The sequence below is a fragment of the Marmota flaviventris genome, chromosome X (assembly GCF_047511675.1).
Source record: "Marmota flaviventris isolate mMarFla1 chromosome X, mMarFla1.hap1, whole genome shotgun sequence".
In the NCBI taxonomy this organism is placed as follows: Eukaryota; Metazoa; Chordata; class Mammalia; order Rodentia; family Sciuridae; genus Marmota; species Marmota flaviventris.
The window spans coordinates 17066669-17082950 of NC_092518.1; the positions used below are offsets into that span (position 1 = coordinate 17066669).

At 33.6% G+C, this 16282-nt stretch overlaps 1 non-coding gene across 1 annotated transcript; it reads left to right on the forward strand.

The window, feature by feature from the left end:
- Nucleotides 1-14028: 14028 nt before the first annotated feature.
- Nucleotides 14029-14099, forward strand: LOC114086213 (small nucleolar RNA U2-30). The gene has a single exon (XR_003581618.1). It is a non-coding gene; the product is annotated as a small nucleolar RNA U2-30 (small nucleolar RNA).
- Nucleotides 14100-16282: the final 2183 nt, after the last annotated feature.

Below are 16282 nucleotides of genomic sequence, written 5' to 3' on the forward strand. Positions count from 1 at the left end.
TCTAAATAGTAGTAACCAGATTGGGACTCCTTACCATGTGACCATTGTATAACAGCCATTTTGCATGATGACTTCAGCATCTTTAGTCTTCAGTTGTAGCAGAGAAGGAGGAGGGCAATGGAAGTATTTTTTTTAAATGCTGCTGCTATCAGCAAAGAGACCTAATAGATCTGCAGGCTGTTGCAAAGCCAATAATTCACACAGAAGGTCATGATAGTAATTCCTAAAGGATGTTGTCTTTCCTTTATGCAGTTACTCAGTTGCATAGAGGGGGAAAAATCAGGGAAAGAATAGACAATGTATACCTTGCCCCAAAAGCCAATATACAAAGCACAGCTCATTGTTAATAAAAGTTAGCCCTATATATATTTTTTCTTACTTTCAACTCATAAATATTTAAAAAATAACAGCAATTTATAAATAACAAGGATGAGCTAATATCATTGCATGAGTGGGGTATATGGGGACAGGATGTTATCAATAGTAACTATAATTTCAGGCTGTTTCATAGTGTTATGCTCTTATATTCTCCATTTTGTGTGACTGATATAATTGGATCATTATATGAACAGAGCTTAGGGAGATTAATAGAAAACAAATAGGTCTTTTTCATATAACATATTTTCTCTATTAAATTTAAATTCTATTATCTCCATAGTTTCCTTCTTCTGAGTACCTTAGAAGATTGAATACTGATTTTCTGCTAGGTCAAACTACTGTCCATGCCTTTAACCCTAAACAGTGGGTAACTTTCTCTTACCTCCCAACTACTCTTACTCAGAAATTTATAAATCCATCATGTCCAGAAAGGTACCATCCTTTCAGGAAAACTTGCATTTCATTGTATAACTGATGGAAATGCTTAGAACGACTTTCCTGAAAGACGAGCACACACATGATCAATAATAAATTAAGATACTAAATAAATAAAGGTTTTATGGTACTTTGAATGCATAAAAGAAGCTACACATATGATTCTCTAAAAGCTTAACCAAAATTAGAATATCTGGGCTCTAGTATAAACAAACTCTACTATTGACTATGAGATCTGCAGTATATCACTTATCTTCCCTAGGCCATTTTGTTTATCCTGAAATTAAAAGTATCTATAACAATAATTTTATTTGGATGAGGAAATTCACTACTTCCAGAATATTAGGGACTGTTCTGATTTTTTCTCCCTGAGAATCAATTTTTCTGCCTGGATATTCAAAGAACTATGGATTCCTTTTTTTTTTTGGAAACAGGTTCTCACTATATTTCCCAGGCCTGTCTCAAACTTTTAGGCTCAAGTAATTGACTTATTTCCCATCTCACCCTCCCAAGTAGCTGGGACTTAAAAGCATGGCTTAAAGAAACTATTTCCTTATTTGTAAGAGCAATGAGTTAACCAGAATATGTCTCAGTGTCATTAGTTCTAAATAATTTGTCCTGCTATGAATCATGTTTCCTTAAGACTCAGTATTTTCATTCATTTTTTAGAAGTTTTCCTCTATTATACCTCTAAACATTTTGCTCCAAATTTTGTACTGAAATTTCATTTTCAGCTGTATTTTTCTCACTTGCATATATATTTGTAATGTGCTTTCTTAGTTCTGAATTTATTTATTGTTCAGTCTCCCCTTTCATCTTATTCTTTGGTATCTTCTTTGTAGTTCTGCTTTTACTTGATTAAAATGCATTGCAAATTCTTTAAGAGCATGAATAATTTTGGAGCACTTTCTTCTTAAGTTTGAATTTTAGTCAAAACTAGTTCTTCTGGTTTAGATTTGGCTATTTTCACTCATTCTTTCCTTCTTTCTTTTATTCATTTTTGTTTCCTATTCTTATTTGATATTATCATAGCTCCTATTTTACTTCATTTCATCTGTCTCACACTTAGTGTATTTCATACCTTCTTTTTATTCAGGGATATTTTGAGTGAAATCTCTTGACACCTTGATACTTATTTCAGATTATTTTTTCCTACTTCTCTGTTCACTTTGAGTTATTTCAAGCCTTGCCTGAGTTTTTAGGAAGATTCAACATTTGACCTGAACTGTGTGAAACACTTGCTGGGAAATTTGAGCTCTCTTTCTCTTCTGAAATCCTGTGCCAAAGTCCAACATAGCCCAGCTTGTTCTCTGAACTCTTCACTGTTCCTCAGAAAACAAGAACCCTTGTCTTGGACCTGAATGTAAAAGCAATACAATCCTAAAGGTTTTTTTCCTTGACTTTCCCAGTTTTACTTGTTTATTCCCTTAGTAGATTTTCTCCACAAAAGAGTAGTATTCGGGGAAATTCTCAGAATTTTATTGAATACCTTTCTGTGATAAGAGTTATTTTCTCCTCCATCAGAACCCCTGAACTGTTTTTCTTTTGGCTTTTTCTGCCACTCTTCAAGTTTATGGCTTAAGCTTATCATTTTCTTTGTTTTTCTACTTAGTTATTTTTTAAACCATAAAACCTAAACCACTTTTTTTGGATTAGTTAATTAGGCTTCAAGATAGAAATTTTCAGTGATGCTGCCTCCTCTAACCACTGTTTCACAATTTTCCATGTGTATCATTTTTAATTTAGTTTCTATTATTCCAAGCTCCCATTTGTTTTGTTTAGGATAATACTTGGATATTGTAATCAAATACACTGCCAATATAATAATGTTGTTACAACTCTTTGGAATCGTCTATATGAAGGTAATTATATCTATTGAGGTAACTATTAGGGGGTTCAGTGAAGAAACAATCTAGACTATGAACCTGGCTAAGTCCAATAGTCAAAGTATTAATACATGGAAAGTTTCATGCTTTCCATTAAAACTGAAGCTGTACCACAACAAAGTTGAATGTATTCACATATGTCTTATTTTGCTGAAATTCACTTAACCTGGGGAGTTCAGTAACTTAACAGAAGTAGAATTTCCATATTTATGGCCAACTTTCGGAATCATCATGGTCTTTTTCCATCCCCCAACTACTAGATATCTATTAATTGCTCTCTATCTCCACTCAATACCCACACATCCTTGAAGCTCAGTAAATGATTTGTGCCAAAATTTGAATAAGCTTAATCACAAATGAGCAATCACCAATTAAGTTTTGTTTATATCAGATATAACACCTTCAAACTTAAAAGCAAAGAGAAGTCATTTCAACCCTAAGAGAAGCCCTTTGTTTCATTTCTTATAGTGAATAGAAACTTGGGCAGAGAAAACTTACAAAGAGGCATTAATATTGGAAAATTCTGGGTCTGAATTACAGGGGAGTTACCTTTACAAAATTACCCAAAACTTCTGAGTTCATTCAGCCTCCATCAAGAGTCAAGGCTCTGGATACACTTAAAATTTGGAAAGAATGTGAATGCCAATCTGTTTAGTTTTTACACTGTATCTTTAGGAAAACTTCCTTATAAGGCTACAATTTATCCTGGGAATGATATAAATGGATGGCAGTTGTATACTGTCAAATATTTAACAACTGGCTCCCTTGGAAATGGATGAGGGAAACCTTTGATTGTTAGCTTTTACAGTGATGTAAATATTCTCCATGGCTAAATTCAAGCAACTAACATGGTGCCTCTGGACACCAGGTTGAGAATAGATACACCATAATCAACTCTCAAAAATAGTGGGAACAAGTTCCAGCATTCTACTGGAATAGCTTAAAATACAATATTGCAAAAGCTTCAAGATAGTTTAAGTGTAAGCAAGAGTATCCCATTCCTACTAACATTCTCTGTGCAATACTTTTCTGTTTGAAGGAAGCAACATTGTTGGAAAGTAAAGAAAAAGAAACTATTCCCTATCCCTAAGTAACTTTGGAATAATTCTCTATACTGAAAGCCTGCAAATATTTAAAATCCAAATAATATCAGTTTTGTCCTTTAGCATTCCTTTTTTTTTAAATACAAAGTACTTCAGGTACTTGTATGAACAGCATTATCAAAATGTAAACTCTTATTATAACTTTTATCTTCTGGAATTACAGTTATTAATGAGGATTATATAAATACCTTTTATAAGTTAAGGCAAAGCCCACATATAATTAAACCCAAACAACTGTAAGAATAAATAACAGTTACTACTGCAAGGTTATTTCATACACTGCTCAATGACAACTGCAGCTGTGCCACTATTTAAAGTATTGCTGTGAAATTAATATAATGTATTATGAAAAAAATGCTGTGTGCAGCTCTTGGAGAAGAAGAAAAATGTGTGGGTGGTGGAGAAAAAGAGAAAGCAACAGCAGAGAACAGCTTTAAAAAGAACCTTAGCTATTTTGATTTATTTGTAAAGAATCTATAAAATCCCCTCAATTGGACACTTTTCCAAGTTCAATATAAACTCCCATATTCTTTTATTTCCCAATCAAAATTTAACTATCCTAAGCCTCAGTGCTTCAGAATGCTCAGATTTCCCTTTCAAGTTTCCAACTGACAAGTGATAAACGTGTCAAACTTGAAGGGATAACATCTAATATAAAAACTGACAACTCCTAGGAATAACAGTCTGTCTTTGGAGAATTCCTGAAAGCACAGTACCTTCATCCAACCTTTAAGTGGTAAGGCTCATATAGAAAATGAAAACTGTATAGCACCTGAGGTAAGAGGTCAAGGAATCTAGAAACTCCAGATGATCAGTTGGGTTTCCATTCACCCTAGGCCAGGCCCAGCTATTTTGAAAGCTTGGGAGAATGATTATCTTACCACAACTAGATCTCATTTGTTACCTACCAGCATCTCACATTATACTAGTTGGGAAACTGGTCTAGCCTAAAGGAAAAGATATTATTGTAACTTGGGTTCCCTAGGAAACTCCCTCCAAGATGAAGTTTTGTATGCAATACATTTACTAAGGAGCATTCCTTGGAACCAATGATTGTGGAAAGAGAAAAAGGAAGGAACAGTGGACAGAAGAAAATGTTGAGCTACAATTCAGAACTAATGACAGCTTCAGCCAAACTCAAATGGAGCTCTGGAACCAGTGATCCCACATAGTAGTCCTAAAATGGACCATTGGCAAAATGAGCAAAGGTGGTGAAAAATCCAGCTCATATATATTATAATATGTGTGTTCTTTCCATGGTGTATGTTGCTCATTTCCTTCAGGTCAACCATATACTTCTTAAGATAAATAACATATATGCTATCCCTTCTCATACTTCTCTATACATACCCCACAGTATCTGAATGAGAAAGAGAATATAATATCATGCATATGCTTGAAAAAAAGAAGGAAAATATGTGAGATAGAGATATTGGTAAGTAGATTCCTGTAAGTATTCCAGATGGTTATTACTGAAGATCTAAAAATTTACCAGAATGATATAGTTCATGAAAAGATTAAGAACAATTTTGCATCAGTGTTTCTGTTTCCAGAGAAATTGCTGGTGCCAATTTCTGACTTAGTTAAGACCTTGGCTTTCTTGTGCAACAATATAGAAAGCAAGTGACTGGGAAAATCTATTAAGAGTGGGGGTTATCAATGGCATGAAGAAGCTTAAAGCAGATACATGTCTGGCTGCCTTTTATTAGAATAAATTGAAATTATTTATCTTCAAATGATAACAATACAAATGGAAACACTTGGCAGTTCCCTTGAATATATAATGAAGGATTACCCTCACACCCACATTTATATCCTGTAGTGTGCACAGCACTGCGAAAAGGCCAGGAAAGTGACAACTCCTTAATTAGTTAGCTCTCAGTGACAAATTGGGGAAACTTGCTCTGGAATCTGCAGGGAGGGAGGAGATGGTAGATTGGTTTAAAAGTCTCTCTCTTTTCTATATTATATGTTTCACAAAGCATGCATTTTTATTTCTTTGTTAAAGATGTACAAACCCAAAGATTCACTAAATACCATGCTAAAAACCAAATGAAGGGTTTTGCTTCATTTAGTACCTGAATCAACACTACTTTACCTATCAAGTTAGACTTGAAACCTCCTTTTACCAATTTTTCCTGTGATATGAGAAAAGCAATTAGAACCAACTACCAAATTTTATTCATCAGTGCCCTTCATCAGCAAGCTGTCTGAAAAATATTAGGTAATTTTCCTTAAAATGTTACCCTGTAAGCAGTTATACCTTCCTTCTGGAGTTATGACTCAAATTATTTATTGAATTATATCAAATGCCATACAGAATTTAGTAATGATAGCTGTATGCAATAATTACATGCTACATTGCCTCCATTGGAAACCATGGTAACTGATAAGTTACTGTTTCAGTCTCCCACCATTGCTGAGAGTGGCACAGAGGAAAAATATACCCATCATCACATGTAGTCTATTTGCAGATAACTGTGGATGGAGGGTTATTTATTTATAATTAAATGAATTCTAATTATAGTCATATTTCCCCCAAAGATTGATTTATACATGCAGTAATGAAAGATGGTAAGGGGAGGGAGGGAATAAGAGAGAGAAAGGAAGACAGACATAAGGAGATTAATAATACAGATATTTTTAAATAGCAATTTTTTCTTTTGTAGGAAGAGCCATAATGATAAGAACAAAAGTATTTCTTTGGAAACCTGTTTTTTTTAAAAAAAAAAAAAAACAATAAACTATGGACTTGGTTTTCAGCCTTGGTTTCCTCTAGACATGGACAAGACTTGAAGAATATTCCCTCTAGTCATTTACATTTGAATTCCACTCTAAATCTTTCAGGATAAATCATCTAGCCTACCCTGGAATACATTATGTGACTGGAGACTCACTACTCATTTCCCTGCTGGATGTTGTCGTTAGAAGGAAAGATCTTCAAAGTTAATAAATTAAAATGTGCTTCTGGAAATCTGGCCATTCCGTCCTTATATTGTTCCATTTGGGACTATCCTAGACAATTCCACACTTACTCCTTTCATGGACACTTTGTATTTAGTCTTCCTTCTACCTGGAATGTTCTTCCTCTGCTTTTACATGGTTGGCTCCATCTTGTTACTCAAGATTTAGGTCCAATTTCATCTCCTCCAAGAAGATATCTCTGACCACTTGACTCCCAGAATTAAAACTGTTTCTCCAAGACTCTCTTTATCATCTGGACATCATATACCATCAATATTCTAAAATAATATCAATGTGTTTATTGATATGTATATTACCTATACATATAATGTATCACGTACCATAAAGCCACTGGGTTGTTATCTCCTTGAAAACAGCCACTTTTTTTTTTCTCAACAGTAATCCTAAAACTTAGTTCCTTCTTCAATACCCTGTGTAGTATTTTCCTTCCCCCAAAATAAATGGTATGATATATTTGCCCTTGATCTTACTCTGCTTAATAGTTTAAAGATATGTACATTTCAATAATAGGTACACAGAGGTGCTCAATAAATACCTAATGAAGTAAAAATGAGTTAAATGGATTAACCAATTAAATTTTTAATAGCCCTTTTTCCTAGTAGCATCCCTCCAAATACTTGAGAAAATTACCCTACCTTACGTGTGACTCCTCTCAAAACCATACATTCCTAATTTCTTAAATTCTTTCTGTTGGACCTGTTGTTGACATCTCTTAATACTCCATCATGTCTCTCAGACCTATCAGTTTATTAATACTCAATATTAAAATATAGCATACAGAACTACATAAGAGTTTTCCAGTATGATATAAGTAGTGCAGATATGGTTAGTGATAGACATGACCAAAATAATGCCATCCTGTGAAGACCTGATCAAGGCACTGGTCAATCAGCTAGCCATCCAAAATGTTATTACAACCTTGGCTTTGTTAACCTGAGGTAGGTGTAATACAATTCAGTCTTTTTCAAATTTTACTATGCAAATACATCATTTAGAATACCTATCTCTTCTCAGTTATATTTCAACTCTGCTTTAAAATCACTGGCAATGAGATTAAAGCAAGTTTTGTCAAATCTATAGAAATGGGGCAAAGCCTGAGATTCTACACCTCTAAAAACCTGGTGTATGGCCCATAGTTTAAATAACAAAGCTATACTGAAATGCTGAATTATAAATAAGAGCTAAATATGAACTGAAACTTATATTTAATAGTAGCATTCAGGGGAAGAATTTCGTTGGTTTTCTCACATATATAGATAAATATTGTTTTGGAAAGTAGTCAAAAGAGTTAAATAAGATAATGAATACAGTTGGCGCATAGTAGGGATATAACAAATATTTTGGCCTTCTACCAACAGAAGTTGGAGGCTTATATTGAGTTTATAGTTACAGATAAAAAGCTGGCATTTTTTTCATAGAAATGGCTTCTAAGCCAAATTTTCTCTCACCCAGCATTTGTACAGTTGATTTTTTTGAACGTAAATATAAGATTTAACATTTATAACTATTAAATTTCATCTTGTTAGCTTTGGCCAGAGCTCCAGCCTGTCAAGATTGTTTTGAATTAAGATTCAGTTACTCAGTATATTAGCTATTGCTCCAAGCTTTATGTCATCTGCAAATTTGATAAGTATGCCTTCTATGTCATTATACATACCATTAAAATGTTGAGTAGGACAAGACCAAGGGCAGAGATATTATGTATTTTATTTGTTTTGAAGGAAGGAGTATGTATAGGGTGGGGAGAAGAGCTGAAATTGTTTGGCAGACTATAAATTCATTTAACTGAGTATCATCCAGTTCACATTTCTCCATTTTTCCCTACATAGATCCCATAAGATATTTTGTGAAATACATTAATTAAATAAAACACACAATACCTTTGGAATCTTCTCTTTCAATCTAAAACTCAAAGTAAGATGTAAAACAAAATAGTTTGGTTTGACTTATTCTTAGTGAATATACTATCTCCTATTAATCATTGTTTTCTAATCAATCATAATTTCAGGAAGCAAGAATTAGTATGAGAATCATTGGTAGCATATGTATTTTTTGATTGGAGACTAATTAAACATTTTCCAAAACTCTCAAAAATGTGCTTATATTATCATATGCAAACACCTTTTCCTGTACCCTTGTATATAATTAATCTAGTTCTGAAGACAGATTCATTTAAAGCAGGTAGGAATGCCTCATTCTTCATACATCTTGGGGTTTACTTTCTTCTTAATAATTTCTATTCCACTCTGTCTGCTTTTAGGACCATTCTCTTCTAAATAAAAGAAAAACCTAATATAGATATTGAGTAATTCTGATTATGACTTCTTCTATAATACATCTTTCTTTTGAAAATGTCCTTAAAAATCTAGACTGATAAGAGATCTTTTTAGCCACCATAGATTTTATAAATGGCTACCTCTTCAGCTACTTGTTATACCTCCCTGTCCCTTCTCATTTATATTGCAGCTAGTTTTTAAAATGTATTTTTTATTTTTAACTGACAGACATTTTATATTTCCATCTTGTGCAACATGATGTTTAAAGTATATATACATTTTGAGATTGTTAAATTTAGCTAATTAACAAATTCAAAATCACTGGAAGTGGATATAAAACCTTCTTTTCCTTTTTGCAAGCATTTTTGGAACACTTATCTTTTTTATTTTTTAAAAATTGTTCTATTTTGACATTATAAAATTACACCTTCCCCATTCATATTCATGTACAATTCATATACAATGAATTAGTTAAAAATAATTGGAATCAATTTATTTAAGCTTCTGTGATTTACCATCAAAAGAAAAAAGACTAAATTATTTCCCACACACATGCATGAATGTACACACACACACACACACACACACACACACACACACACACACTTAGGTTCTATCAGGTTTCTTGCCTCTCCACTTGTCTTATCTGTCTTCTTTCATGGGTACCTTTTCAGTAGCCTATGTGGTAAACATTAGTGCATTAGGTGACACTGGCCCTTCCTGAAACCCAGTGATACTTACAATAAGGGAACTTGGGTCAACATGAATTGCAAGTGCTTTCCTCAATAAAGGAAACCAAGTAGGTGTGTAGGCGTGTGTGCGTGCGTGTGTGTGTGTGTGTGTGTGTGTGTGAATGTATGAAGTGGTTAAGTTAGCTTTGTTTTGATGGCAAAGTAGAGCAACCTAAATAAATAAAAATACCTATTTAACTGATTCAGTCAATAAAAAATAATATGACTGTATATTAATAGGGAAGGTATAATTTTACAATGTGGGTTCCAGGAGGAATGGTGATTAGTCCATGGTCACACATCTAGTAAGAGAGGTGGAGTCTGCATGCCACCTCAGCATAAGAGACTCCATAAATCATGTAGATCCAAGATACAAGTGCTGGTGATATGTAAAGAGAGAACCATAGAAGGCAAGGGTGCCCCAGAGTTTAATGTAATGTAGAGAAGCACACAGAGAATGGTGCTTTATTCTTTTCAAAGTGCACTCATATTCATGATATTCCTTTCTTTCTTAGTATTTCAAAATTTTACTGGGTTCTAAATTTTCCATCTGAAGTATAGAGGCCAGAGGTTTGACACTGGCTAAGAAAATGAGCTTGGATAATACATAGTCAGCAGCAACAAAGCCTTAAGAATTTCCAATCACAATACAGGAGTATTTCATGGAATCTCCAGATGCTGTCTTTGCCAGTGCTCTCCACTGGAGACCCATGAAGCTGGGACTAGGCAAAGACACCTTTCCTTACATGCCTCTGAAGAACCAAATGCTTCTACCATCTTGCCTATCAAAAGAGTTGCATAGTCATGCCATATGGTGCTTGCTTCTGCCTTCCCAATCTTTGTTGTCTTGGTAGAAGCTAGATCACATGAAGAACATCAGCTGCAAAAGAACCTGAGTAATGTAGTCTTTACCACTTCCATTTGGGGGTCACTGGAAGGCAACTAGAAGCAGGTTCAAATGATTTTGAGCAAGACTCTTATTTGATACTTAGCAGAGAACTACATTCTAGATTCCCATTACATTTTTTTGTACTGGGGATTGAACCCAGGGGCACATTACCATTGAGCTACATCCTCATCCCTTTTTTAATTTTGAGACTGGGTCTTGCTAAGTTGCTGAGGCTGGCTTTGAATTTGCAATCCTCCTGCCTCAGCCTCCTGAGTCACCTGGGAGAATAGGCATGCACCACCATGCCCGGCTACTTATTACCCTTTCTAAGAAATTCAATTCACTCATGAAAACTCAAGGGATAGTTCCTGAGTACATTCCCCAAGGAAAAATGTTCAAAATTGGTCTCATCTTGAGGTGTTTGTTCTCTTCTAATATTATTACAGAGTAATGAATGCTTAGTATATACATCATCAATTTTGTATTTTCCATACAGCTTGTTTTAACAGCAATTAAGGGCTTTGTTGTTTTGTTTTTCATGTTTATAAAACACACCAATGGTGTTGAAAGGACAGGCAAAGTATGACAGAGAAAGCAAAGACAGAACTTCCAATTCCATTAAGCATCTCAGAAACTCTCCTTTATTGCTAGCACAATCTGCTGCTGGCTTCAAAAACAATAACTGCATCTTTTCATTTTGCTCTCTTAAAAAATATTTGCCCCTGTTCCCAAGGAGACAAATTTTCATTTTTTCTTATGCTTTCAAGAATTTATTAATCTCAGAAGTCAATTATTAGAAACAAAAGGATATCAGTGAAAGAAAACATGAAGTATAGATCTGGGAGATAAATGAGCAGAGGGAAACTCAAGGGTATTTTAAAGTTATTACTGATTCTTTCTCCAGTGCGAAAACCAAAGGTTTACAATTCCTATATTAAAGCCTTGAGGTAACATTAAAACATCGTATTTTTATGTGTACAACTGAAGAAGGTTTGTGTGGCTGAATTCTAAAATTACCACTAAAAAGGAGATTTGTGCTTTAGGGGTCTTACTTGCCTCTACTTAGGCCCTAAGAAAACCTTGGTGAATGGCACTGTCCTAAAATGTATTTTTTCTACTTATGATTGTTAAGATATAATTTTCTAGGTATAATTGCTATACTAAAATTGCATGAAATTTGGTAAGTTTGTACATATGTATACATTCATGTTGCTATCACCCAATCCAGGCAATAAATGTTATCACCTCCAGAATTTTCTTGTATGTGTCCCTTTGTGATTGTGTGTGTGTGTGTGTGTGTATTAAGAACAGAATATGAGATTTACCCTGTTAATAAATTTTAAGTACATAATTTTTTACTGCTAACTATAAACACAATGTGTACAGAAGATAGGGAAAAAACACTTACATTTTTATGCATCTACCCATATGATCCCATAGTTAGTGCCTACAGGTAGAGAGCACTTGCTTACCTTTTAAAGGTACACAGAGTTGGCCATGCCTTGTGATATAACCAACCCACTTCTCATTACTTGGAACTAACCATGAAATGAGTACAATACTACCTTATCTTTCTCCATTATGATTACAGAAATGAGGGAAAATAAGAATGACAGAGGAAGCAATAAGTGGACAACTAAACTTCATGACAGAGGGAGGCTGAGAGCATAAATGTTTTGAGGTATTCTCTGATCACTGTCATCTAATTTGCCACCCTCTATCTGTGGATAAATCCATAATCCCCATTCTTTATACTCTTGCTTGACCTTGGATCCTTCTTAGAATATTTAGCCTAGAGGGAAAAATAGGAAAGAAACTACTGCAATGTGGAAAGTGGTCATACCTAAAAGATGTATAATTAAAGAACTGTAGGCATTCAGGACAGATTATTACATATACATGAATGCAAAACAGGCCATTTTCCCCAAAGTATATCTACCTGATAACTTCCTTATATATTTTTTTCATACTACATGTTCTATCAATAAATAGACATTGAACAATAAAGTACTATTCAAGAAAGTCCTGTTAGCCTAAACCCATGGATCTACAGCATCAAAATCACCTGTAGATTTTGTCAAAATCTAGACTGCTGATCTCCACCCATAGAGTTTGGGATTCAACCAGTCTGAGTTAGAGCCTGAGCATTTACAATTCTAAGAAATATATAAGTGACAATAATGCTGCTGGTCTGAGGACCTCATTTTGAGAACCACTGCTCTACCAGTGGTAGTTTTAGGTCAGTGGTTCTCAATTCTTATTCCACATTAGAAACATCTGGGAATGTTTCAAAAACTAAAATTCTGAGGCTCTCTCCTACAGCAATTCAATTAAAATTCTGAGAGGTTCCCTGCCCCAGGATCCTTTGCTTGTAGTTTTTAATATTCTTTGGGTGATTCTACGCTGTAGGCAATATTGAAAATACTTGTTTTAGATAAATATCAACCAATTTCAGCTAAAATAATCAGGTTTTAAAGAGGAAAATACATTCGACCTAGATTCAGTAATGAATCCTGGGGCTACATGTACCCTTACATTTGCAAGTAATGATACATGGTTAATTTGTGGAAATCATTAATATACATTAAAAGGAAAATGGAAAATAAAACATTGTTCTACTCACATAGGAATGAATTTTGGTAGCTTGGATTAAAACTTGTAGCAGCAACATTATAGGAAAAGGTATATCTGGAACCGCATAGATTGAAGCAAAAATGATATCTTTTGGGAAACTATATAGGAGGCCCAAAAGAAGTTGAGTTCAGTGATCATGAAGACAATGATGCTGAAAGCCACATGTACAGAGTTAGAATAATATTGTTTAAAAAACTGAAAATAGAACATAGTAATATTTCTAAAACAACCAATGTTTTATGAATGTCATTTTAAATATGTATGTGTACATATTTAAATACATTTGGTATTATCATTAGGCCACTTGACAAATCTGTATCCCTATAGCTTATATATCCAAGTCGGTGAATATTTTTTATTCTGCCCATTCATTAATTTGGATATCATCACATATACAGGCATAAACAGAGATTTTGGCTGAGAGAATCAAGAGATGTTTTGCTGGGAGAGGTGGTATTTTAGCTAGCCTTCATAAAATAAGTAGGTATTCATCAAGTAACTCAAGAGTAGAGAAGCCTTTCAAAAAGAGAGGACCACACAATTTAAGGAATGGTAGTAAGAAAGCTAAAGGTGAGTAACAAGGATGTCTAGCTGAGAAAATAATATATGATTAAATTATGGTGACAACATTAATGGAATAAAATTTTACTTTTATTCAGAGTATGTTCTATGCAATTCTTCTTCTTGTGTCATATCTCTGATTAGAAACATGAGCAATGATGGAAAAAGTTTTACTGCTGAACTTTGTAACTATGAAGGTTTCTACACTTGACCTAAGCTCAGAAATCAAACAAACAAAAAAGAAACCTTCTTAGTTATTATTCTTCACCTATCTTCAACATTTTCTTCTCTTCAAAGAGATTTTGAAACTTTCAAAGATGATTCCAAATTGTGGCTTAACACCTGTATTGCTAAGCATCATCCAGCATTACAAAACTCTATGGTCATAGATGCCCGTGGGCACTTAGAGATCATGAAGAAAAAAATCACTTGTCACATGAATTTAGTATTCCAATCATCCATTGCCATATAACAAGCATCCCCAAAATAATAGGTTTATAAAATCTATTGCCAATAAATGCACTTTTCAAGAAATGTTAAAAGAATTTCTTAAGAGAGAATGAAAATAATATAGGTCAGAAACTCATGTACAACAAAGAAAGGAATAGGTAAAGGTAAAAACTTTTATTTTCCTTATTCTTCATTGATCTAATAGATAAACATTTGTTCAAATAATAACAACAATATATTACACATATGTATATGTATATATATGTGTATTTGTCTTGTATGCATATGTATGTGTGTATATTTGTGCATACAAATAGGTATATATGAGTGTGTGTGTATTCTTATACATAATTTAAATGAATGATAACAATAATAAAAAGGATGGGAAATAGAAATTAGGTTTGTTTTGTTATTATAATGTACTCACACTATAGTAGTATCTGACTGTCGAATGGATTGGTTGTAAATGTATCTTGCAAACTCTGTGAAAAGACTAAAACAACTAACAAAAGAAGTATGATTGACATACTGAGAAATGGAAAAAAGGAATCACATAAAATTTTCAATTAAAATGACAAAGCAGAAAAAAAAAAGACAATGAAGGACCAAAGGGGTTGGAGTTGTAGCTCAGTAGTAGAGTGCTTGCCTAGTATGTGTGAGGTACCAGGTTTGATTCTCAGCACTGCATATAAATAAATAAAATAAAGGTCCATCAACAACTAAAAATATTTTTAAAAGCACCAAAGGACAAGGGTAACAAATATAAAACAGTTACAAATATGACAGGTATTAATCCATCTATAGCAATATCCGCTATGAATGGCAAAGGTCTAAATTCACCAATTAAAAGACAGAGGGGCCTGGGGTTGTGGCTCAGTGGTAGAAAGCTTGCCTGGCATGTGTGAGTCCCTGGGTTCAAATCTCAGCACTGCATATTAATAAAAAATAAAGGCCCATGGACAACTAAAATAATCATTCTTAAAAAAAAAAAAAAGACAGAGATTGTCAGAACAGACCCAAAATAGGACCCTACTATATATTGTCTAAAAAGCAAGACCACTTTAAATATAAACACATATATAGATAAAAATCAATGAATGGAAAAAGATATGCCATGCTAATTTTAATCAAAAGAAAGAGTATATAGCTACATTAATTTCAGACAGAATAAACTTTAAAGGAAATTTGTCAAGGGAAAAGATAAATGTTTTATAAACATGCCTTCAAAACTCATAGTGTAAACACCAAGAGTGAATTCTAATTCAAACTATAGACTTTGATAACGATTCATCAATGTAGGTTCATCAAATACACCAAATGCACCATTTTGGTACTGGATGTTGATAATTGCATTAGTGGGATACATTGTTTATGGGATATCTCTGAAGGTACTTCTCAATATTTTTTTGAATTTAAAAATTCTCTAAAAATTAAGCCTTAAAAATAATAATAGCCACCATTTATAGTACTCTTACTCTACACCAAACACTAGAAGTGATCATTTAACTCTCATTGAATATTTCTTTCTTTTTTTCTGAAGTTATTTATTTTTATTAGCACATTATATTTATACATAATTGTTGGGTTCATTTTGACATAATCACACAAGCATAGAATATAATTAACTCCACTTCAGTCCCCAGTACTTCCTTTTTCCCGCCCCTCCTCTCTTCTCTTCTTCCCCTTTCTCTACCCTACTGTCTTCCTTCTACTTATTTATAACATTTTTTAATTTTTTTATTTATATATAACAATGGAATGCATTACAATTCTTATTACATATATAGAGCCCAATTTTTCATATCTCTGGTTGTATACATAGTATATTCTCACCAATTCGTGTCTTCATACATGTACTTTGGATATTAATGTCCATCATATTCCACCATCATTTCTATCCCCATGCCCCCTCCCTTCCCCTCCCACCCCTCTGCCCTATCTAGAGTTCATCTAT